Here is a 26,533-nt window from a genome sequence, read left to right on the forward strand (position 1 = left end):
CAGTGTCACACTAAACAACACAGCAAATTTGTGAGTGGCTTTCCACCTACAGGCTTTTGCCAGAAAAAGAAGCAGGAGGCCTGGAGAGCATGTAGCTGAGTGAGAAGGTAAATGAGGATCAGTGAGTGGCCCAATCACAGTGTATGTTGTTCGACATCATATCTAACTCAGAACTAGCCTTTGTTTTTCTAATGTCAATGTGGTCTTAACTTCTCATACTAGTTGGCATGGGATTGGAAATCTGAAAAGGAAGAAACATGTGCCTGCCTTCTCATGTAAGAATTTTTATGAAAATATTTTGAATTATCCCTCTTTTCTTTTATGCATGGTGTCCTAGTATGACTCTTCTATTACCCTATACTGTAATTTAGTGATTTCTGAGCTTTGATTCAAGACCTGTAGTCATTTGGAGAAGCAGACTTGTGCTTTTTTTTATGGGGATGGGGAGAGGAAAAATTCTTCCGGATAAAATATAAAAATAAGGATGTGAAATAAACTCACAGTACTCTAAGATCAAAGAGCTTTTTACTTGCTTCTCTTGTGTAGCTTCAGCTGGATGTGCCAGTGAATAACAAATCTGTGATCTCTGAAATGCCAAAAACTCAAAATAAATTACTTTTTCCAGGAATATCTGAAACAGTCTGTGGATTTTAAGCTTTCTGTAACAGTCAAAGTTTTCTTTCAAATTCAAGTGTCATTCAACCATGCTAACCTTGATCTAATCTAAACTTCCTTATTTCTTGTACTCAGAAAGCAAGATTCAGTGGGACCTTTGAACCTCAGCAGACACAGAAGAGGTCAGTTCAGCTGTAATAGATATATCCAGTCAGGCAGGATAAAAAGGAATGGATGCACCACAAGCATAATTTGAAGGGGGTTAGTTTCAACAGCATCTCAGTCTGCAGAAAGAAAGAGGTTAAAGCTTTGGGGGGGAAAAGGTAGCAACAGTGTCTACTCCTCCCTAGTAATTTCTCTACACACCTATATCAGACTATAATTTAAAAGTAGTTGTTTGAAAGAACTGCTTACAAATTTCAACAAAAATATATAGATTAGGTAGCAATGGAAAGTACTTCAAATTACAAGGGACAAGTTTCAATGAAGAAAGAAATGCAATCGTTTTATACAAATTCAACAAGCAACTATCACATCCACAGCTTCTTGAAATTAGTATTTCAAGTGCCACATTGGAAGGGGTGTTAACTACTTTGCCTACAGTCAGTGACACACAAACCCCTGTTGTCCCCTGACAGCTTAGTCGTTTGTGATGGGCAGGCTGCTCCTGCTTGTCTATCACCTGTTTGCCTGTGATGTCGGCAGTGGTAGCAGCAAGAAGTGAAAGATGTTCCTGCTGGGAGCCTGCCCTCACCCTCCAGGTTCACTGGCTGCTACCTGAATCTGCCTTTGCTGGTGACACAATTGTCATTTCTGACCCCCACACCCTAAAAACAAACAGAAGCAGGAGGCGGCAGAGGTGCCTGGAGAAACTGTCTGAATGGGCAGAAGGTGGGTGAAGGAGAGAAAACACTCCCCAGAGGGGGGGGGATCCCTGCTTTTTACTCAGGAGCAACAGAATGGCAATAGGAAAGGACCATTAAACAGCTAAGTCAAGAGATTCTCAGTCTTGCTTTGCTGAAGCTACAGGAAGAGGACCTTGAGGCCTGCATTAAAGCCTGCAAAGGTTGCCTGTTATCACTGCTGCTTTGTTCTGTTTGTTGTTGACCAATATAGGAACATTTCTCCTTTAAAACAAGGGGTGGATCCTGCCCTTGTGTCTTGTTTCAAACACAGAAAGTAAGGTTATGAAACCAGAAGTGACCTTCCAGTCATTTAAGGTATCATTTTGGGGAGCTGGTATTGCCTGCAGTGGGTTACTGGAGCAATCCTGGTTCCCAGGACTCCCAGAGCCTGCCCATTAACGCAATAGGCATGTTGTTTTGCTGCATTGTTATGGCTGTAAATATGATGTGATTGGACCTGAGGGAGAAAATCCGATTACGCTTCAGTGGATTAGTGTCTATGGCATATGGTTGTGAGTATATGTGTTAATTGTATCATTTTGGAATTAGAGTATGTCTGAGGGAATAGAGTGCCAGCTTAATTAATGTGTTGTTTAAAAAGCATAAAAGAAGCAATTCTTTTTTCCTACAAAGCACATCTATAATATTGTTTAAATAAGATCAAGAATGTTTAAGATTTCCCCCAATGTGATGGTTTTTTTAAAGAAGAAAATCACAACATGTTTTAGATTTAAATCACATAAAATGAATTGTAGGAACATATATTTTTTCATAGAACAGAAGATTATCTACTGTCAACCTTTTCAGGTATTGTTAGCAGTTGGCCACAGATTGCAAAGGCAACTTTAGAAAAAGGAAATAAAATAAAAAAAGAGCACTGTTACTTAAAAACTCCAACAAACTCCAACTGTGGCCATATATAGGCAAACATAATATCTTTGAAAAAGCAGATATTAATACAAATACCTAAATGTCCAAGATAGCCAAAATGCACCAAAGAGAATCCTAGAGATGGATATACTCTTTTGGCAGGAATGGAGTGCAGCCATTGCTTATCCACTGTAATATTGGAACACAGAAGGAAATAGAATAAGAAGTCACTTTTCCCTAGCCTCTGCAGCAGAAAAACTCCTGGGAACCACTGAGGAGAGAAAATTAGCTGAAAGAAAATTTTCAGGGATAAGGACTCAATATATCACCACTTCTCACTCACCTATTTAAAATTCACCTCTCTCTTCCTCATCATTTTACAGACCAATGTATCAACTGGACTTCTCAGACCCCTGTTTTCTATAGATTGGCTGCCATGAGGATGTAAAAGAATCGCGTTTAATGTCCACGTTCTTCTTAATATGGTTGTATAAGCAAGATAGTACTGCATTCGTCAACCCACTTAAGAAAACTTTGCTCCAACACAAGATGAGATGGTATGTACAGTATTTTCCCCTCCTATTCTTTATAATTTGCAGAAAAACTATTGCTGAAAAAACAGTCTGCTTTCTTTAAGTTTAATTTCCCTTCACAGAATAACCCTTGAGCGGAGACTATATAAAATGTAACCAATGCTATCAAAATTATGAGGTAGTTAAAAGCATTTCCCAAATACTGTGCAAATGAACAGCAAACAAACAAACACCACTGCTTGTGCAAAACCACCACCACCATGAAATGTACTAGTTTTCACAAACTTTTTTTTTGTGGGGGTGGGTGGGCAAATCTCTGTCTTGTACCAGGGAGGGGAAAAAAATCAAATCATGCAAGGATTAATTTAACAAGGATTTACAGCCCTATTCTGCAGGTTATCATCAAAAGTCACTTTTGTGTTACAAAAAAGCACACATATCATCCATGATCAATATGTTACAAGTGTATTAATGCTTTTAATACTCGATGCTCCAGATCTGGAGATAAGTATAAATAATGAACTGATGCATGGCTTAGTGGTTTAGGCATCTGGTTGAGAGTTCAGTTCCCCACTGTGCTTCTTTGACAGGGTCTTGATGATCCATATGGTCCCTTCCAGCTCTGCAGTTCTAAGATGTTGATGATGATTTCTCAAATATATGCATCCAGATGAAATAGAAACATGTTTTCAACTAGCCATCTTCTCCAGCTCTTGAGAAGTTTTGTTTCTTTGATCAGATACAGTTCACCCAGTTAGAAATTAACTAAAAGTGTTTAAGTTTAAAAGGTGACTAAAAAGAATCTTAGAAGTAGAAGAGTTAACTAGCTTCCTGATGACTTAGAGGATCTAACGCCAATTTTTTTTTTCAGAACCTTCCACATTTCTTAGATCAAAAGAGAAGGGAAAAAAGTGTAATTAGCAATGTGCACTTCAGGCTGAAACTGCAGGCTGCTACTTAAATAAATGGAACTGTAACTAACTATTCAAATACAAGGAGGAACTAATTTGTTCAAGGGTAATATTTTCTCTGATTAGCATCAAATGGTTTACACTTGGCTATGCCACTACTTTTACTATCTTCACAGAAAAATACGTAACATTTTAAGGATCATAATATATGAATCTCTGAGGAAAAATTAATTCTAAGACAATCAGAAACCTGAAATCTTTCAGGTCTTGAATCAAACTGCATGTAATACACTCATTTATACAAAAAGGTAGTCTAACTTCTTCCCATGATGATCAGAAGTATTTCATTGATCTGCTCAAACTAGATTGTTTTTAATAAGATTTATTTAACAAACTACAAAGATATATAATATAAAATTCAAACATATATGACAGAGTGCATTGAAATAATGCAGTAATGAAAAGAGCAATAACCACTGATAACTGTGGCGGAATGCCCAAAACACAACTGTCTGTCAAATGGAGCCTATGGCAGGACAGGAGGGGCAGAGTCAAGAGAATAGTTGGAGACTGAGGGGGTGAGGGAGAGAAGAGGAGTATTGAAGTGTTAAGACAGAGATTGGAAAGTTGGTGTGTCAGAGAATAGATAAGAGATAAAAGTAATAGATAATAGAGAGTCACAAGATATTGTTACAGTGGTTAATGTGAATAAATACAAACAAGCAAACAGGTAATCCTACCCAAGTTTAATGAGTGAACTATAAAAGAACATCTATGACTTTACTTCTATGATTTACCAATCAAACAATAAATAAACCTGTTATATTTGGCAGCCCGGGTCTAAGAAACATATTTGGTACAGTGTGGTTAAAGATCCACTGGTGGCACCGTGTAAAGGGAGAAAATAGTACATTGTGTCTGAAGATGATCCTGTGTGTGAGGGAAAACAAACAGGGGACACAGGGGGAATGTGATAACAACATCATCTATTAGCTTGAAAAGGAAATATAAATATATATTTCAACTCAGAGCCTATTCTTGGGTGGGAGATAATTATTTTTCCATGGGAAAAACTGTTTTCATACAAGTTTGCATAACAGTTCTGGAAGAATTTATTTATTTATTTAACTTATATGCCGCCCACTCTATCCAAAGTTCTCTGGGCGGCTTACAACAATTAAATTAAGAATGAAAATAGAGTTGCTCTTGTTAAATGTAAAAAAAAGTGGTGCTCTTTTCTAATTCCTTTGCTACTCATTCTGCATGTCATTCTTTCACTGATCGCAACTGACCACACTGCTCAATCTATTTTAACTGGGTTATGACCTTCCAGCAGTCTCAGAAATCAGAAAGATAGCATGTTTCAAAGTAGTCCAGGTGAAATGAACATTCTATGCTTACCATCTATCTTGAGGGAGGGATGTATGTGTGTGTGTGGGGGGGGAGCAGCTTTGAAGGAAAAAACTAAATCTCTTTTCCCTCCCAACTCCCACCCCTATGTGCCATGGCTCTACTCTGGAATGCCTCTGCACTTTCTTTTGGATAAAGAAATCTCCTATACATTTTAAATGTAATGTACACTTTGATTTTTAATTAGAGAAAAGGCTGGAAGGTGTGGAAAGAGTGCTAAGGGGTTGTGCGAAAGTGTAAAGGTAAATTTTACAGTGTCCTCATCTGCCTCACTAAAACATGGTTCATTGTCTCAGCTGCATAGCTGCCACAACAAAATTAATATCCAGTTACTGTTTTTCATGTTGTCAAGGTAAGACACAAAACACTCTTCATGGCTCATCTGAAATGTCTGTGCAGTTTGCCTGTCAGTATATTGTGATTACCGGATCCTAGAAGTTAGGAAGAAGCATAGCTCATAAAATTTTATCTGATCAAGAGAAAGGTTAGTTTATTCAAAGGGTTGTGCATCTTGTTTCAAATGACTGAATCAGAAAAGAGCGGGGGCGGGGAAAATAAGAACAAAAAGCAACCCTCTAATACTGTAGTCATATTTAACACAACACAGTTGAATAACACCAATAAGAACTGCTTTGCAACATCTGGCCATTAGATTTCCATTTCAGTCTTCAAACACATTTGGAAGTTTGAAAACAGGTCATGAAAGTTATGGTCTTCTGCTGTTCTTGCTCAGCAACTGGCAATTCAGGCTACCTCCACAAGGCTAGCTGCACCCAGTGTGATGTAGCAGATAAAATGATGGACTAGGGCTCATAAAGCCTGGATTCAAATTGCCACTCAGGCATGCAAGCTCACTGGGAGTACAGAACTGGTGAAACCACATTTAAATTATCTCAATTACCTTGAAAGCCCTATTCGGGTGGCTATAAATTGGTTCTGATTTGATGGTACATAACTACAGAGCTGCCTTTCTGAGTCAGGCTGTTGTCAAATCCAACTCCCAATGGCTATCAAAGGTATCAGATATGCTCCTCTCCTACTAACTATTCAGCATTGCTGAGGGCTAAACCTGGGACTTTCTCTGTGCCAAAGATATGCTCAGCCACTGAGCTATATCAGTTCTCAAGCAGAGCATCTTGTATTCCCTGGTGATATCCTATCAAAGTACCAACAAGACCCCATCATGTTTAGCTTCCAAAATCAGATATAATTAGGCATTTCAGAACATAATTCTGAACATGGAGCCTTTGATTTAGATATAATTTTATCAACATGTTTTCCAGCAATGATTAGATGTTAGTTATGCATTGATCATGCAAGGATCTGTTTGTTGTTTTCCTCTTTTTAACTGAAGGAGTTGCTTCCATGATAACAAGAATAAATATATTCCATTCAAACATGCAAGCAAATCCCTTTGCGTGCTAGACACTGAAAAGGGATGGGCTACTGAGACTTAAGTTATTCTGACATGCTTTCTCTGTACGGTTGTTGTTTGTACCTGTTCGTTTGTGAACTACAAAAGGAATTACCCAAATTCTCCTATACCCTTCCATCCCGGGAAAGATGAGAAACTTGCCAGATTTAACTTATGGCAAAGGCATTCCAACCTCTTCATCATTTTGGCTTGTAATTTTCCACACCTATTTCTATGAAAGTACATTGAGAACATCAGAATGCCCCACATTCATGGATTTGTATAACGATACTACAAAACTTACATACTGTATACAGTACAGCCCCCATCCTAATTCGTTTCGTTTAGTCGTTTACTCGTGTCCGACTCTTCGTGACCCCATGGACCAGAGCACGCCAGGCCCTTCTATCTTCCACTGCCTCCCGGAGTTGTGTCAAATTCATGTTGGTTGCTTCGCAGACACTGTCCAGCCATCTCATCCTCGTTCGTCCCCTTCTCCTCTTGCCATCACACTTTCCTAACATCAAGGTTTTTTCCAAGGAGTCTTCTCTTCTCATGAGATGGCCAAAGTACTGGAGCCTCAGCTTCAGGATCTGTCCTTCCAGTAAGCACTCAGGGTTGATTTCCTGCAGAATTGATAGGTTTGTTCTCCTTGCAGTCCAGGGGATTCTCAAGAGCCTCCTCCAGCACCACAATTCAAAGGCATCAATTCTTCGGCAGTCTGCTTTCTTTATGGTCCAGCTCTCACTTCCATACAACACTACAGGAAAAACCATAGCTTTGACTATTCGGACTTTTGTTGGCAAGGTGATGTCTCTGCTTTTTAAGATGCTGTCAAGATTTCTCATCGCTTTCCTCCCAAGAAGCAGGCATCTTTTAATTTCGTGGCTGCTGTCTCTGTCTGCAGTCATCATGGAGCCCAGGAAAATAAAATTTGTCACTGCCTCCATATCTTCCCCTTCTATTTCCCAGGAGGTGATGGGACCAGTGGCCATGATCTTAGTTTTTTTGATGTTGAGTTTCAGACCATTTTTTGCACTCTCCTCTTTCAACTCTCATTACAAGGTTCTTTAATTCCTCCTCACTTTCTGCCATCACAGTGGTATCATCTGCATATCGGAGGTTGTTGATATTTCTTCCAGCAATCTTAATTCCAGCTTGGGATTCCTCCAGTCCAGCCTTCCGCATGATGTATTGTGCATATAAGTTAAATAAGCTGGGGGACAATATACAGCCTTGTCATACTCCTTTCCCAATTTTGAACCAATCAGTTGTTCCATATCCAGTTCTAACTGTTGCTTCCTGTCCCACATATAGGTTTCTCAGGAGATGGATAAGGTGGTCAGGCACTCCCATTTCTTTAAGGACTTGCCATAGTTTGCTGTGGTCCACACAGTCAAAGGCTTTTGCATAGTCAATGAAGCAGAAGTAGATATTTTTCTGGAACTCTCTGGCTTTTTCCATAATCCAGCGCAAATTAGCAATTTGGTCTCTACTTCCTCTGCCTCTTCGGAATCCAGCTTGTACTTCTGGGAGTTCTCGGTCCACATACTGCTGAAGCCTACCTTGTAGGATTTTGAGCATAACCTTGCTAGCGTGTGAAATGAGTGCAATTGTGCGATAGTTGGAGCATTCTTTGGCAGTGCCCTTCTTTGGGATTGGGATGTAGACTGATCTTTTCCAATCCTCTGGCCACTGTTGGGTTTTCCAAACTTGCTGGCATATTGCATGTAGCACCTTAACAGCATCATCTTTCAAGATTTTAAATAGTTCAACTGGAATGCCATCACCTCCACTGGCCTTGTTGTTAGCCGTGCTTTCTAAGGCCCACTTGACTTCACTCTCCAGGATGTCTGGCTCAAGGTCAGCAACTACATTGTCTGGGTTGTCCGGGATATCCAAATCTTTCTGATATAATTTCTCTGTGTATTCTTGCCACCTCTTCTTGATCTCTTCTGCTTCTGTTAGGTCCCTACCATTTTTGTCCTTTATCATGTCCATCCTTGTGCAAAATGTTCCTCTAATATCTCCAATTTTCCTGAACAGATCTCTGGTTTTGCCTTTTCTGTTATTTTCCTCTATTTATTTGCATTGTTCATTTAAGAAGGCCCTCTTGTCTCTCCTTGCTATTCTTTGGAAGTCTGCATTGAATTTTCTGTAACTTTTCCTATCTCCCTTGCATTTTGTTTCCCTTCTCTTCTCTGCTATTTGTAAGGCCTTGTTGGACAGCCACTTTGCTTTCTTGCCTTTCCTTTTCTTTGGGATGGTTTTTGTTGCTGCCTCCTGTACAATGTTATGAGCCTGTATCCAAAGTTCTTCAGGCACTCTGTCCACCAAATCTAGTTCCTTAAATCTGTTCTTTACTTCCACTGTGTATTCATAAGGGATTTGGTTTAGATTATACCTGAGTGGCCCAGTGGTTTTTCCTATTCTCTTTAGTCTAAACTTGAATTTTGCTATGAGGAGCTGATGATCAGAGCCGCAGTCAGCTCCAGGTCTTGTTTTTGCTGACTGTATAGAGCTTCTCCATCTTTGGCTGCAGAGAATATAATCAATCTGATTTCGATAGTGCCCATCTGGTGATTTCCATGTATAGAGTCGCCTCTTGTGTTGTTGGAAAAGAGTGTTTGTGATGACCAGCTTGTTCTCTTGACAAAACTCTATTAGCCTTTGCCCTGCTTCGTTCTGAACTCCAAGGCCAAACTTCCCTGTTGTTCCTTTTATCTCTTGGCTTCCTACTTTAGCATTCCAGTCCCCTAGAATGAGAAGAACATCTTTCTTTGGTGTCAGTTCTAGAAGGTGTTGTAAATCTTCATAAAATTTTTCAATTTCAGTCTCCTCAGCAATGCTGGTTGGTGCATAAACTTGGATTATTGTGATGTTGAAAGGTCTGCCTTGGATTCGTATTGACATCATTCTATCATTTTTGAGATTGTATCCCATTACAACTTTTCCCACTCTTTTGTTGACTATGAGGGCTACTCCATTCCTTCTACGGGATTCTTGCCCACAGTAGTAGATATGATAATCATCTGAGCTGAATTCGCACATTCCTGTCCATTTTAGTTCACTGATGCCCAGGATGTCGATGTTTATTCTTGCCATCTCCTGTTTGACCACCTCCAGCTTCCCAATGTTCATAGATCTTACATTCAAGGTTCCTATGCAGTATTTTTCTTTGCAGCATCGGACTTTCCTTTCACTTCCAGGCACGTCCACAGCTGAGCGTTTTTTCGGCTTTGGCACATCCACTTCATTAGCTCTGGAGCTACTTGTACTTGTCCTCCGCTCTTCCTCAGTAGCATGTTGGACGCCTTCCGACCTGAGGGGCCCATCTTCCAGCATCATATCTTTTAGCCTTTTTTTTCTAATCATGGGGCATCCTTGGCAAAGATACTGGAGTGGCATTGCCAGTCCCTACTCCAGGCGGATTGCGTTTAGTCGGAACTCTCCACTATGTCCTGTCCGTCTTGGGTGTCCCTGCACGGCATAGCCCATAGCTTCTCTGAGTTACTCAAGCCCCTTCGCCACGACAAGGCAGCAATCCATGAAGGGGCCCCATCCTAATAATTTTGCTTAATTTGCCTTTTTCACAGCTACAAGCCTTCTTTTCTTGATAGGTTTGGAAAATTCAGAGCATATCAGTATGTTTGCTGTAAGGTGTCTTTCTGTATGTTATTTTGCACTTAGAGTGAAGTTCAACTGTTTATAATTCAAAAAGGATATTATTTTGTTCTCATTAACACTGATGAGCACATTTATTTTGGAAAACACATAGGGAATACATATTCAAAAATCACATTTATCAGATTTGAAGCCTTTATTTTTTATAACACAGAACATGATTAGTAATAGTTATGGTTTTACTTCATTGAACTTTAAATCAATATGACCTCATCAAATCTGTGGCAAAATCACAGTTAAAATTTAAGCCCTTTCATGATATTGCCAAACATGAAATGTAAAGTAAGCAATAAACTTGCCTCTTGAATGTTAAAGCAAAATTAAAGGAAGCTTTTCTCAGACTAACAAATTGTACTTCCATACGGATCCAGTGATCCAGAATCACAGAAATGTCACTCTAGCCCCTTTCTAAAACAACAGGGAAAGCATTCATTAGCTGGACTTGCCATTAGAATGATGCACTTCATTAAGTACATGGCTGTCTTCATTTACACAGGAAGCTGTTGTTAATTCTAGTGGCCATGCTCAGGCTTTCCTTTCACTGAATATGGAAATGAAAGAAACTTCTGAACAATAGAAATCACACATCTCAAAGCAAAAGACCATTTATATTCTTGTGAATGTGGGAAGTCACCTCTAAGCGACAGTTTCTTTCTGACTGTGTTTCTTTCATCCCAAATAAACACCGTTCTTCTTAACCTTACCCAGTATTTTAACCTGGAGATAACCCTAAATACAATTCATAGGGTCTCCATAGCAATCCAATCAGAAGACAGTAGCTTTCTTTGTAGAATATACAACTCTAGCGTGTAATATTAATCTACAGGGGAGTGGGTCTTTAAGTAATTAAGTACAGCCATTTTCAATTACCGGTATTTATTTGTAATACACACAGAGAGATTCACACATTCCCATGCATGAGCACACAAACACTTATCTCCTTCCTTCTTCCAAGTGAACCAAGCATACTTATATTCCACCCTGGATAGAGATTAGCACCTAGGTTTCATTATTAATCCCACTCTCCAAATCACTGTACATCACAGATTCTATTCCCCAAAGCTACATACATAAAAATGATGCCGTTCTGCAATTCCAACATACATTCTCAATGTGCACGTGAAACTATATTAGCAAGGGTTGCTGCATTTATTTTAAAGTCAAGGAATCAGCTGAGCTGGGTCTAATATGCTCACTGAACACCACAGAACACTAGACTGTGATCAAGTGATCATCTTCATCACAAAAACTAGAGCCAATTGACAATACTGTTATCTCCTGCAATTTGTAACCAAGATTAACGATGTGCAAGTTATAATCTGGGGTAAACTTCTAATTGAGAACAATTTACCTCTAAGCACGACCACAATGCAAATGGATGATAATATAATTTGATGATCTTAGTGAAGTTGTTACGCTGCTGGCTAAATGATTTATGTTAATTTTAAAGTCCACTGGAACAATCTTATATTTGAATAACTATGAACAGATGGAAATCAAGAAATGATACTGCCTTTGACACATAGACATTTGTTTTCTCTAGATAATGCTATTAGATAATGAGGTCTTTTAAAACTAACTATTCACACTTTCTATTGTTTTAAGATTAGAGTTAACTTTATAACATTTTAATACATGAAGAATTTTCCCAGTTGGCTAAACACAATACACCAAATCGTATCACAGCCTTTATAAGTTTTTAGCTCTAAAATGTAGAGCCAATTTATGTATCATCTTCATGGGTTCTGCTGCAATTCAATTTTAATTTATCTACTAGCATTCAAATTGGTCTACCGGCATACTAGGAAACTTTACTATACCAGGACACAAAATTTCAGGCCTGCAGACATTGTCAGACTGCAGCTTCCTGAAGCCTGTCATCTTCCACCATTTTAAATGGTGAATGGTGCTCTGCTCAACTGTTATGAATACAGTGCATGCTATTCATGGATAGAGAAGAAGGAGAGGGGCCCTGCCCTTTCCATTTCCAGGTCCACTGTCCTCGTGTAAGTGGACGGCAATGAGTCGAAAGGGGGAAGGTCGGCTCTCCACTGATACTTTTCTCTGTGGGTCACAACCCTTGAAACCAGGGTCCTGACTAGAGTGAAGAGTGTCCATGGATATTCTGCTTCAAACATCATTTTAACAAGGGTGGTAAAAACCAGGAATGAAAAAGGCAGGACCAGAGCACTCCCTTCTACCCATGGTGAGCATATACAGTAGTACTATATTCTTTAGTGCCTGAATGAACTTTAGGGTTGGTAGGAGTTGCAGGCCAAGCATATCTGGTGGTCAACCAGTAGCCTGTCCTTGAAGAAAAGAGAGGATACCTTTGAAACTTAGAATTTAACTTTTGAAAACTATGACTTCCACACAGAAGCTGATCTACTTATTCCTTCTTCCAGTGTTATGCTGCTCATGAGAATAGACCAACTAATGAGAAATATAAAGCACAAGTGTGACAGTAAAGGTTAACATCTATATATTCTTTTGGGTAATAGGAACGACTACAAACTTCCTCACATTGTCAGCTTGAAAGAAAATTTTGCAGTCAGAGTTTACATTACAGTGGTGAAAATAATGAGCATATTTTGAATGGTACTTGTTTCAGTGTTCTCTATACTTTCTGAAGAGAAAAGGAGGTATTAAGGCTCATTAACCAATGAGTACTACAGAAAATATTGTTTATAATATAAAATATTGTTCCTTCCAGTGGCGTTATTTTGGAGGATTAGGAGCATGTTGATGGAAGGGTTACAGAAATACCAGAACAATCCTTTTTTTCTACCAAATCTCTCACTGTCATTATGTTATTGATAAAAAATATATTTGCAGTTTCACATGCTTTAAACATCCCCTTATTTTTCATGTTTGATTTGAGATAAAAATGTGCAATGACCACCCCCTGTGCTTCAACTTTAGAATGCGTTCTCTGAGCCTAGCCCACAGTGGAAAGCAAGGGAACTGCTGTCTTCTCTCTTTTAAGGGTTGGCTTTGAGTCCTTTCAGATGTGTTAGACTACAACTCCCATCAGCCTAAGACAACATGTGCAAAGGTCAGGAATTAAGAGAGTCATGGGCACAAAGTAGAAGATGCCTGCTCTAGCAGGATCAAAGACCGATAGATCTTGAAAGCTGGAGTAAATGCTGCAAGGGGTTCACTTCTATATGTAATTCTCTTTCTGCTTAGTATTCTTGGTATCTGGTCATAATTTTGCTGGTGATCATGAAGATCACCAGCAAAATTTCTATTATCAGAAAACTGAATGCTAGAAAACAATGTAGAAAATTTAGTGTTCACAATCGCTTCTCTAAGCATTGCCAGAGAGTCTCTAATCCCAATGTTTCCTTTTGCTTCCACATGACTTCAGATGATCACTCTGTAAGAGTTAAATTGCAGGACATGTATCTGGACAGTATGTTGTGCAAAGAATCACAATATTGAAGCTGTGGTCCAAGACATTCGCTCTACATAGTACTACACTTGAAAGCATTTGAGCCCTGCCACCACAGCCCCAACCTTCGAGGCATGGAGGCCTTCCTGTGTTTAGTGCAAAATTCTGCAAGGGAGCCTATTAAAGCCTGTTCAGCTGAACATCCTTATAGAGCTTGTGTGACTGGGAAGCCCAATAACAGAAGATTCCTAGCCATGGGAGCTCTGTAAATCCATTCAGCTGACTACAGCCTCCTCTGGAGATCTTTGAACTATGTGTGATTTTCAAGGTGGTTTGGGGACATGGGGGGGGGGAAGAGGTTACATGTATACCCCATCCCACCTCATATTCATGCTATCAGATATAATGCCAGGGGCAGAGCAAATTTGAGAAGCAGTAGGATATTGGAACAAAGATTACAGCATGTTACCGTTTTGGTTTAAACAGATTCTAACTTCCAACGGTTAGAGGCTTTCAAAAATTATTGGTTGAAAAGTAGGTTATAGATGGAATAATAAATTAATTTATACATCCCAATTTATTCATCCCTAAAATAAGGTGACATAGGACTTGTGGGATGCTCCTATAAACATGTACTGAAAAAAAATGGGAAAAGTCACTCTGTACTAGGTTTGAATTTGTCTGGCTTCTTTGCAATGGGGAGTTTACACTAAACATGTCAATTTTTAACTAGCTTTTCTTACACATTTTTGAGAACACATTCAAAATTCTTTGAGGGAGATTCCAACCTATTTGTGATTCTGATCACAACATCAAAAGAAAGCATTCATTATTTGGAGGCGAAAAGAGGCTAACTCTGCAACTGCAAATGCCTAGGACAGTTTTAAAATGTACCTTTGGTCTAGATGGGTGGGGTAGAAGTCTAATAAAGAAATAAATATAAAATAAATATTTTTAAACTGAGAAAAACTATCACTCAGAAAAGTACCACACTGCCAGTGATGCACTAATCCAGGTGCTAGCAGGCCACAAATTAAATGAATCCCACAGCACAGTGTGATTTAGTTCACAAAACTGTTGCTTGACCTAGACTACTAATTCAGTACTGAACACTACCTAATATTTTCAAGATGAACACCAGAGGTATGCATGAATCAATAGCCCAGTATAAAACCACACTTTCCAAAGAATATTAAGAATTTTGTCACCACTATTTTTACAGGTGACTGCTCTGTTGGCAAAGCTATTACACCTCAGCTAAGATGTCATGAGATGACAATGCAATTATTCCAACCAGTGATTTAAGACAACTAGACAACTATAAAGCAGAGAAGAAATTTCAGAGTTTGCTATAACCTGCACACTTCTCCATTCAAGGGTAACTTCTGAGACAAAGTGTCTAAGACTAAAATTCAAGTCTAAGCACATCATTACATTAGTTGAGCAAACGGCGCTTCATCATTAAGTAAAAGAGTACTCTCATTAAACCACACTCTCATTTCATAGGGCTCTGGCTCCAGACCAGGTGGATTATGTTGCTGAAATTAGAGTAACACCACAACCTAGACAGAAGCATCAAATAACACATTGACCGCCATAAGTCAACCCTTTCAAGCACAAGGATAAAAAGCTAACAAATGGATTAGACCTGAGTAAATGAGGAAGATACAGAGATAAAATTGGCTCCCCACCTTTATGAAATGATAACGACAGTACAATATATGCTCAATATACATCCCGCTGTGTAAATCAATTAGTTTGTTGTCATCAGAAGCAGATCAACTTTACCTTCTGCCATATTAACCTGCTAGTTGTAACAATTAGCTATCTGTCTGTAAGAAGCAGAAAAGTCTGTACTCGTAGCTCGACCTGCAAGGCACATGACAATTGAAGACTGTCACAACTGTATCTGAGATATAGTTATAACTCCATTAAACTACATCAGCAACAGAGATTATGATGTGGGGCACACCTAGTTTACTTCTATATTTAGACACATTTTGCACATGTTTACTTCCATCTGACATTCCCAACTCTTTCCAAAAGTTATTCCTTCAAACTATTTTGTATTCATATAAACTACTTATTTCTCTAAAGAATAAATTAACCTCATGTGTTTCCTCTGCACAGCTTTCCAATTAACTTAATAGATGGATCAAATGGTGCCTCATTAAAGTAAAAGACATTCTCTTGTTTCTTGATAACAGTCCTTTCAACTATTTCCTTCTAACAAAAATACTCACAGAGCAGCCAAATCTATAATGAAGGCATCTTTCCCAACACCACACTATGGAATAGAAAACATATACAGACTTGCACTGCAGTTGTGAACAGACAAGAATTTTAAAAGCAAAGCAAGACAAGCAAACACAGGCATGCCACAGGAGTTAATATTCAGAAGACAGTTTTTAGAGCGTGAGAGAAGACTTCAGCATCTTCTGAAATAAATGGTTACTACCACTTCATTACTGCTGGCTTCCGGCTATAAACCTCAAAGCAGATAATTCATATGCTAGATACATTACTTTGCTCTTTGAGAGAATCTCCACTTTTCAGGTGGTTTGCCATCAATTCCCATTTAAAGTGGGGGAGAAATAACTTACTGAATAGCTAAAAGTTTCATGCTTAGCCAATACAGGGTTATGCATTAAGTTTCACCCACTAAGCCTGTTTACTGTATGCATCTCACACAGAAGAAGAACAAGGTTCCTTTTCCCTCCTCGCTTCAAGATACACAAGATAAAGTGAAGAAGCACAGTAATCTCTTTGCACAAGAAACATGCAGCATAATCATCGCCCAAATAAGAACATTTTTAATAAGGAAAAAAAAAATACCTTTTCATATTAGATCAGAAAGCCACAAAAAACATTCTCCACATTCTGCTGTGCACTCCAGCTGCTTTAGTCATCACAAGTAACTAGCCATATACTCCAAGCAAGAATTTGTGTGCCCTCTATCTGCAGCTATTAGCTCAGCACATTGATTCACTGGCATTAAAGCAACAGCAATTAGGTGTCCTGCTCTCAGCAGCTACTGGAGAGACAGAGAGAGCTGAGTGGGCTAAACTCTACAGTGACCACTGAGCTCTTGCCGGCAATTAGTAGCAGGTGCTCCAGCCGTAAGACAAATTGATATCCTACTGATAATCAGCACTAGCTCCTCCAATGTCCTGTGCATTCAACCAGCCTTTGCTAGGGGCTCTTTGTTTGTTTTTTTCTGTTTCATCAGTAACAAAGGAGTGCAGTAGCTTATGTTCATTTTGGAATGCAGCAGCTTATGTCTCTTTTGTCATTTCTAAAATAAGAATAAAGATACTGCTGTCTAAAAATCTAAAGCATTTAAAATTTGAAATTATTTCTATCAATATTTATTTGAAATGTATGCAGCAACCCAAAGGCACAAGCTGTTTGCATTTAGGGAATCTTCCAATAATGCCCTGTAAGAATATCAGGGTATCTGAAGATGGTACAGTGGGCCAGAATAGATGATAAGATTCCTTAACTGTATGTTAAGAGTTGTTTTTGCTCCCTAATTACCTACTGTGCCTGTCTCATCCCCAAAGCCATGAGATGTCCATGAAAAAAAAATGTTTGTAGCTGAGCAAATGAACATAAAAATCCAGTGTGCACAGGCCCAGAATGAACAGGGTTGATTCTGCAATGCGTAGGCTAAGAAGCAAGAACTGTCACTTAACCATGTATAGGGAAGTGCACAGAGACTGTATTGTTTTATCTATTCTAATGAATGAAATCAAAAAGAAAAGGACAGCTTAGACTAGATGGGATGGCACTTTATCTTATGCCCCATGTTCTTTGCTTTAAACACACAGGCACTTGAGATATTATCAACTGCAGGTATTCCAAGAGATAATAATATTCTAATTTATACCACATCTCAAGAATTCAAAGCACTTTCAATAGTAACCCTCATACCAGTCCTGAAAGTGTTATTATTCCTCCAAGACAGATCAGAAAGAATGGCACTTATAGATGCACACTATGATTTGCCTAATGGTACTCACTCATTTCAGAGTTGAAAAAAATAGACAACTTACTCTCAATTTACAATCTTAGGGATGATCCTTGTCAACTTCTATGTTTCTGCCACATGCCTCAAATCATTCTGTGGTCACATAGCATCTTCATTGTGTCATCTGTGTTTATGCCCACTAGTCAGTCTGCATTTAGGATTGTAAACAACACCTCTCAATACGTAGTTCTCCTGTGAATGTTTTTTTCTAAAGAACTGGAATTCTTACAACAGGAGCAACACTACAGATGGCATAGAAACTGATTTATTTTGCCCCACTGCCATCTCTGGAGATTTTTCAGTGTTTTGAAGTATATGTATTATACAGTAGTATGGAACAGACATATGTTGCTTGCCTTCAGATCTCTGAAATCACTATACTCTGTCTCAGGTTTGTAAATCACAGTACCTATTTTCAGTCTGTAAAAAAAAAAACCAAATACAATTGTTATATGCTATAATTTGGAACTTGGAAGGCTTGATACAAAATTTAACATATTCCAGCCTATTCAATATACTTCAAAGGCAGAACAAGCTGAAAAAGATTAGGCTGATGACAGTGGAATGCTAAATAATCATTAGTGCATATATGTAAGTGATTAAATGGAAGCCTTATTTTGAGGATATACAAATAAAATGGCACTACTGCACACAAACTACAAATCATATGTAACTGGAGAATGTGTTAAAAATAACGGTGAAGTCTGCATATCCTCAGATAATAGCACAACAAAAAATTCTGCTCCTGGAGATATTAGATATAGATGTAGTACTCCATTTAATCAAGGAGACATGTGTACTCTTAAAACCTAAAGCCAAACTATACATGACACTCCCCTTGCAATTAGCTGTTCTCCAATCATATGGGTGAAGCACTAGATGATTGGAGGAGTGCTGGCATTGTTGCAATCTTCAGAAAGGGCAAAAATGAGAAACCAGGGAACCACAGATTGTTTAGCCTGACATCAATCCCAGGAAAAATTCTGGAACAGATTATAAGGCAGTCACTCTGCAAGCACCTTGAAAACAATGCAATAATAACTAGAAGCCAACATAGAATTGTAAAAAACTAATCCTGCCATACTAATTGTATCCCATTTTTTGATTGGGAAACCTCCCTGGTAGATGATGGGAGCATTGTAGACACAATGTATCTTGACTTCAGCAAAGCTTTTGACAAAGTGCCCCATTATACAGTATCCTGATTAGCAAGCTAGCTAACTATGAGCTAGATAGAGCAAATGTCAGGTGGATACACAGTTACAGAATTGTTCTCAAAGAGTGCTTATCAATGGCTCCTTCTCAAACTAGGAGATGGTAGCGAGGTACCCCAAGGCTCAGTCCTGGGACCTGTCCTCTTCATCATTTTATTAATGACCTGGGTGAGGGAGTGTAGCAATACAGTATACTCCAAATTTGCAGATGGCACGAAATTAGGTGGAATAGTTAATACCCTGGAAGACAGGAACAAAATTCCAAAAGATCTGGATACACTTTAGCGCTGGGCTGAAAACAATAAAATGAAATTTAACAGGGATAAATTCAAAATTCTACACATGGGTGGGGAAAAAAACACAGTTACAAGATGTATGTTTGTGAAAGAGGGGGGCTTGATTTGCTCAGTAATACTACTAGTGAAAAGGATCTTGGAAATGTTTCCAGGCACCATTCAAAGTGCTAGTTTTAACCTACAAAGCCCTAAATGGTTTGGGTCCAAGCTGTCTAAAAGACCGCATCTCTCTCTATGAGCTTGCCCAGGCTTAAGATCATCAGGAGAGGCCTTTTTTTTCAGTCTCACCACCCTCATAGGTAAGTTTGGTGGGTACATGGAATATGGCCTTGTGGCGATCTCCTCTGATGCCCCTATTCCCCCAGGACTTCACAAGGTTCTGACTCTTCTTATTTCTTTGCTGTCACCAGGTATTGCTGCCTTAATACCATTTAATCAAGAAGACGTGTACTTTTAAAACTTAAGTTCATTTATTAGATCAGGGAAGATAATAGTATATGATTAATATTCAATAGGTAAATCACAGGCTGATAATCACTAGTATTTGAATCAAAAGTGCTATAACTATAAACCTCTTTTAACTCTCTATTCTTTCCATCGTTCTCACAGACCTCTAACTCACTCTTAGTTCACTCTTGAGTTTCATACTGTCTCTCACTACAAGACTCTCCCTCAGACTCCATCCACCAATCTTTATATCCAACCCCCTCCCCCCTTGGCTCCGCCTTCCGCCCTCTCATTGGCTCCTTCTCCACTGTTCTGCTGTGATGGACTGGTGAGGGCAGGGCTGTTCGCTACAGGCCTCCTCTGTCACTGCTCCCAGATTCTGAAATTTCCTCCCACAGGAAGCCAGGCTGGCCATGTCTCTGGTGTCCTTCTGCAGACAGGCTTTTTCTTAATGACTGGTGGTTTGTTCTAAATGGATTGTTGTGCTCTGTTGTTTTTAAATTTGTTTAAGGTGCGGTGGTCTCTAAAGCCCTATATGGCTTACAACCACGCTATTTTATATACTGTTTTCCCAGAGTAGGCAGAGCAGGTCTTTGGGAAAGATTCTCATCACTTTTGGAATGCGTGTAATGGGGATATGAGAGAGGGTTTTCAAGTTGGTAGCTCTCAAATACTTTTCCAGCAAAGAAAAAAACTACATTGGTCAGCCATTCTTCCAGCAGAAGAGATGACTTTGATATCTGAGTTGAAATTGAAATGATTTTAACGGGTTAGACATTTTCCCCCTTCCTTCCTTCCTTCCTTCCTTCCTTCCTTCCTTCCTTCCTTCCTTCCTTCCTTCCTTCCTTCCTTCCTTCCTTCCTTCCTTCCTTCCTGTTCATGTGCTTTGAATTGTGTTTTCACAAAATAATTTATCAAATCATCTATCTTTTGATTCAAATTGCCTTATTGTTAGCTGTCTTTTGTGTTCAATTGGATATTTTTTTACAGAAAGCAGAGGTGTAAAAGGAAGGAAGGAAGGAAAGGGTGGCTCCTCATAGAAAGTAAACAAAGGCAAAATCATAATAGTCTTCACTTGTCTCATCTTCAGACATGAGAAAAGGCACGGAAAAATTATTCTCATTCTTTTATGAGATGGTGAGATATATTCTTGCAGACTTGGAAAGAGAAGGCAGTTAAAAAAAATTATTGTGCAAATCAACCTAAATTACTCACTCCATACTTTAAAACAAATAACATTGTTATTAATGCAAATAACATAAATTGCTCAAAATAACAATGGCTGCCCATTCACTTGCCAGGATCAGAAGCAGCAGAGCGGTTATTTCTATTTTTTCTAAAAAAAAAATAAAAATACAGCCAGTCACTTCATATCTGCTATGTCTGTATTACTTCTGAAAGGAATAGACACTGTTTGGGCACAAAAGCACTATACACAAATAATGGAGACTCTGATAAGGGGAAAGGGGAAAAAAGCACCCCTTGGCTTGCTCTAACTTGAGGGTCAGAAGTCCTACAGAACTTGAAAATTTCTCATTGAAGTGTTTCATCCTATTAAGGCAGCCAGAACCTATTAGAAGAAAGAATTCAGCAAACATTCTTCACATCCCCAGTAGTCTCTATTTCTTGATCCTAGTGAGTATTTCAGAATACTGTTAGTAACTGAAGACTAGCTTATTTTGGTTTTATGATAAACTCAACAGGAAGAAGCTCTCCTGATCACACACATTTGAGTTGATATTTTTAAGCGCTCCATTTTCCTGGCTTTCTAAACACCAGGTGAAAGGAGTAGTTCGTACTCAACAAAACAGTAACTGACTACATATGGTTAGACCATGTGCATCATGTCTGTTTATAACAATGACATGTGAACTGTCTTTCTCTCCCTCCTGTTCTCTCTCTCACACAGAGACCCCTATAGTTCTTCCATCCCTATACAGTGGATGGAGGAACATAAACCACTGGTGTGTGCATGTATGAAAGAGTCTTGGCAAGAGAGGAGTGAGACCACAACACAGAATGAAGAACATGATGCAAAAAGGTGATTTTATCCCTGTACAAAATACAAGGCAGAAGATGAGCATGCACCTCTGCTGTCTTAAGTCAAGAAGAATGGCCCCACTTGAAGCAAGTGCGTGGCTTCAAATAATCAATCTTTGGCGGAAGTTAAAGCTTAATCCTATTGGCTTAATATCTCTGATTTTGATAGATAACCATCCCTCAGACTGGGCAAGGGTGGTGGAGGGAAATTTGCCATCCTATGGCATGTCCTATCCAGCTTTGTTACATTTGGGATTTATGAGAGCCAAAGAGAATATTAGGAAGCAGATCGGGGATACAGTCCACCAACTGGACAGAGGATAGGTTCCATATTACTCAACGGTTGGGAATCACAGTAAGATCTTCATCCAAGCAGATTACTTTTCAAATTTAGAGCCTGCAATTGGAGAGCTTTCAACAGGCTGTTTCAATGCTCTGCCTTCAGGCATTCTAGAGGGAAGATACTCACATATTCCTTATGATTATACCTTTGCCCTTTCCAATCTGGCATGGTGAAAATGTGGTACATGTCCTGCTGAACTGCACATTTTATAAAGATTAGTGCAATTACTTATTTCTCCAATTTTTAAAAATTATCCTGGTAGACCTGAATTTACATCTCTTTTCTCCTCTCTGATTTCTCAAATGAAATTAGCTAAATTCTGTGCAGCAGCTTGTGTAATAACAGATTATTAAATCATTGCAGTAGTCAGAATAGAAACTTAACTGCAATTTGAATTTCAGTCTGCTTTTGTATCACTTGTAAATACTATATGATTTGTTGCATTTTAGTTTTCTGTATCTAACATGGCTGATCTAAGAGCATAATAACAATAAAGTAAAATAAGTCAATTTGTGTGTTAGAAGCCAGGCTTGCAAAAGTATGGCTGACCTTCTCTCCCACAAGACCTGATTTTGAGGAATCCTTCACTAGCCCTATATCTATACCCACAGTTCTAAATACTTCCATTGCTGAAAGTGAACTTTGTGTTACAATATTTGTAGCTGCTGCACATCTATATAAGGTTCATTTCCAGACTGCATCAAGTATTCCACCACCCCAACCCAAAAAAAGAGGCATGGGAAAACAGGAGAAATCGGTGGAATTTCGTAAGGGAACCAATTTAGTAGTAGCCCATTGTCTTCTCTAATGTCGTCCTGCAGAGACAAACTGAGGCATGGTATGACTGTAGAAAGGACATGACATGCGAGTGCCTAATAGCCATCATAACCTAAACAGAACTTCACATTCCATTTTGGATTATATCACGTCAAAAATATTCAATGAAAGGGCCATGCCTAGCTTCCATATCATTGCCCAACAGGGCAGTAAATAGGAAAGGGAGAGATCTTTCTTTTTTTCCCTGTAGAATAAGATCCAGTATTTCCTATATCCAGAAAGGAACTAAAATGAGCTCTGTGTAAAGTATTTAGTTTTATTTGACAAGAAGCTGCCTCATGGTAGTTTCATATACGGCACTCATCCCTCTTCCAACGCTTGTCCTGATACAGCACCTAGGATGAATCCCCAATCCTATTAATAGAGGAAGGTAGCTGATGGTGGTAGCCTGTTTGCAACCATCTCCTAAGGCAGAATCATAATGTATAAGAATAGCTTTTAAAAAAAGATAAATGGAATCGTCTATGTGTAACCACTTAAAGAAAGCTATAGGCAGTCAAAAATTTGTTTTCCTGGAGCGAAGCCAGAGAGTGTCCTATAATAATAACAAAAGCCAGGCTCCTGCAGAAGTGAAGTGGGCAGTTCTACCTGTATTGTGTAATCTTTCTGCTTTCTATTGTGTAAACAGAAATTGTCTGTTTGAGCAGACAAATCTTTTACTTATATAATGGCATGAGTGGCAAAAATGTCAAAGCACTTGTGCTATGAGCTACCTTGTAGGTAGTTTGACTGAAGAGGATCCTTCTTGGTTTGGTTATTTGCTGCTTCCAGTCAGATCCAAAGAAGACGGTTATCCCATCCCTGCGTCTACTTGGGAACAAACGATAGTAAGGCGGTGTCACTGCAACCATGACTGCCCAGTAATTGCAAACAGAAAGGAGCTGCTAAGAACAACATGGAACTAAAACGATTCACTAGCAGACGGCCAGTTGTTGACCTGGCATTAAAATCTCAGGAGTCAAAAGTTCAGATCAGTGTCTTAATATTCATTGTCCTCATCAAACACATTGCTTTGCCACAAAACCAGCTTTATAATATCTGTTTCAGAGGAAAAGAGGATGGAGCTGGATAAGACATGAAGACACTAGGGATGCCAGTAGCACCAACGTTCAGATTTGGAATCCAGATTCAGAAATTGGAATTACAGTACTTTGGACTCAGAATTTGGATTTTTTTTAAAAAAATGCTATTTCCAGATCTCCAGAACTCTGTTATAGTCAATATGGATATTATATATTTATTATTTCCCCCTTTTAAAAAACCACAAAAAGACAAAACATTTTTAAAGGGTTTCTCTGTGTCCTTTGACAACTTCCCAGTGATTGTGTCAAACAAAAAGAGTGCACACCAACAGTGAGAAATGCCTAGGTCTTAAGAAATTACTGTAATTGGCAAATTGATTGAACCCTGAGCAGTGGGAATGCCCGCAGGAAATGCCAACAGCATTAGGGCAGCACAGGACAGGTTGTGCTGCAGAATAGGCAGATACTCTGGGCAGCACCGGGAGGTAGAGTGTGACAACAGCATGGGGCATAGCACAGTTGAGTGAGTGAGCACAATCTTGGAGTAGTAAGTGGAAAAATGAAAGCAGAAAAAAGAGGGAGCAGCACACTGAAGCATGGCATACCTAGTGCTATAAGCAGAGACTGCCATTTTCTCTTACTTAAAGAGAACTTCAGAGAAATCCAGCAATGGCCTGTTGATTGATTTAAAGATAAATATAAAGAAACAGGAAGAAGATCAGGCATCCTAAAGTTGCTCATTCACAGTGGACTGACCCTTCAGCATGTACTGTAGGTCTCCTCGCACTATTTTCCCCACTCTAACAAGATGGATTGTACTCTGTTTTATTAACAAAAAATATTTCTGCGTTTTGCATCTGTTCTCATATTGTGCATCTGTACTCATAAGAAATATACTGTAATTCTATGTTGGTGATACACACCCTGATTCTCCAGTGGTGTTCTTTTCTTTATTCTTAGAGATTTGGGAACACCGAACACTGCCCAAATAGCACTGAAATGAGCTGTTCAAAGTAAAATTCAAATGGTGCCACAAAGACTCAAAAATGAGCCATGCCAGAAGCCTGATGCGTGCTGGCCTGTCAAGATTGATCTGGACAGTGTGATGTCTCCCTTTTGTGTTATTCTTGGAAGCTGTGCTTGTCAGTGACAGCGGTGAAGAATGGCGCATCCTACAGCAAATGAAGAATAGGTGGAACAGCCTTCTTCAATTTAGTGTCTTCTAAATGCTACACTACAAAACCCACCATTCCTAGCTAGCAGAGATTATATGTAGAGGATGGGGGTCCTAGTCTATTAGAACTTGGAGGGATACTGGGTGAGGCTGAGCTAGAAGTTCCTATTATGTACTTTTTAACAAATGCTGTGTGCCTAGGATCATTGTTACTATTTATTAGTGTTCTTTGAAAATGGGATATTTTTTTCAATCAAAAATCTGACTGAGTTATTTTAATACCTAGGGATTCACGCAAAGATCACACTTTCTACTGGACATAAAAGCAACAAGAACAGAAAAATCCCTGTTGCTCTCAGCTCCATAAAGTATGATTTTAAGAACAGTATGTGGGGAAAAATAAGCTCTATCTGCATAAGGGCATTGTGCAAGGGCAGAAATTGGAAGGAACTCTGCTGGTGGTTATTTAGTTGTCATTGTTGCTGAGAAGCAAGGTATAAGGAAACCTGATTACAACTTAGAATCCAAGAAGAAGGATATACTGCACAGAACCCTGCAATCAGTCCATCTGTTCACGATGAGGGCTTTATCTAAATCCCATCTTCACAAATCTGGGGACAGTAGTAATCCGCTATTTTAAAAAATGGATTTTCTGTTGCATTTACAGTTTGACAACACAGGTGGGTTCTTCTGCATTTTTTTCTGCTGGAGTTTTAAGTAATTTTATGCATTTATGGAAGAATTATTAGAAAAACTCTGAATATTAGCATTTTATTAGAATAGGTCTTTGGGGCTAAAACATAAGTAATTGATTTGGCATTCATATACTACCTTTTATGACCACATCTCCCATGTGCATTATAAAATTACAGTGTTCTAAACTGAGAGAGAAAAACCAGCCACATGTTAGATCCAGCTGTGAAGACTGTTCTGAAAGCTGTTTATATTCAGCCAGTCCATCTAGGCTGGGAGGAGCTCAAACATGTGAGACAAACTGAACAGGGACACTAAAGGACTGCACATGTAGCTGTGCTGACCAATAAAGAAAGTCTACACGAGGGTGATCCTGACAAAGGGCAACAAGCTTCAAAACATATGCTGTAGAGTCAGGCCAAAATTCACAGACTTTATTTTGCAACAATGGAGGATCTATTCTTTCTTTCTTTTATTATTATTTTTCGCTGCCAGAAAAAGGACTACCCCCTGCTATAGAAATAGATCACCCGAGACAGCCACATTGTTTCTCACTCTGTCTCCATCCCACAAATCACAATTGTATGCCCCCTATAAAGAAATCTACGGTGTGTTATCTTTTTGTCCCCTCCCATCCCTCATCCCCAGATTCCTTCTATAATAAGACGCTTCAGGAAGAGAAGCTGATCCCAAGAGCTTGC

The 26,533-nt window shown here is 39.0% G+C and overlaps 1 protein-coding gene across 8 annotated transcripts in view; it reads right to left on the reverse strand.

Moving 5' to 3' along the window:
- Positions 1–26,533, reverse strand: part of PCDH15 (protocadherin related 15) — a 979,840-nt gene that overhangs the window by 526,618 nt on the left and 426,689 nt on the right. Inside the window, exon 1 of one of the 8 annotated variants that reach the window (XM_078391353.1) lies at positions 16,572–16,811. The exons of 6 other annotated variants lie outside the window; for them this stretch is intronic. The gene's annotated coding sequence lies outside the window, so the exon portion shown is untranslated. Of the gene's footprint in view, positions 1–16,571; positions 16,812–26,533 lie in introns of those variants that run through there. One more of the 8 variants, XM_020806593.3, reaches the window with a different exon arrangement.

Source organism: Pogona vitticeps, chromosome 3, assembly GCF_051106095.1.
Source record: "Pogona vitticeps strain Pit_001003342236 chromosome 3, PviZW2.1, whole genome shotgun sequence".
Lineage (NCBI taxonomy): Eukaryota > Metazoa > Chordata > Lepidosauria > Squamata > Agamidae > Pogona > Pogona vitticeps.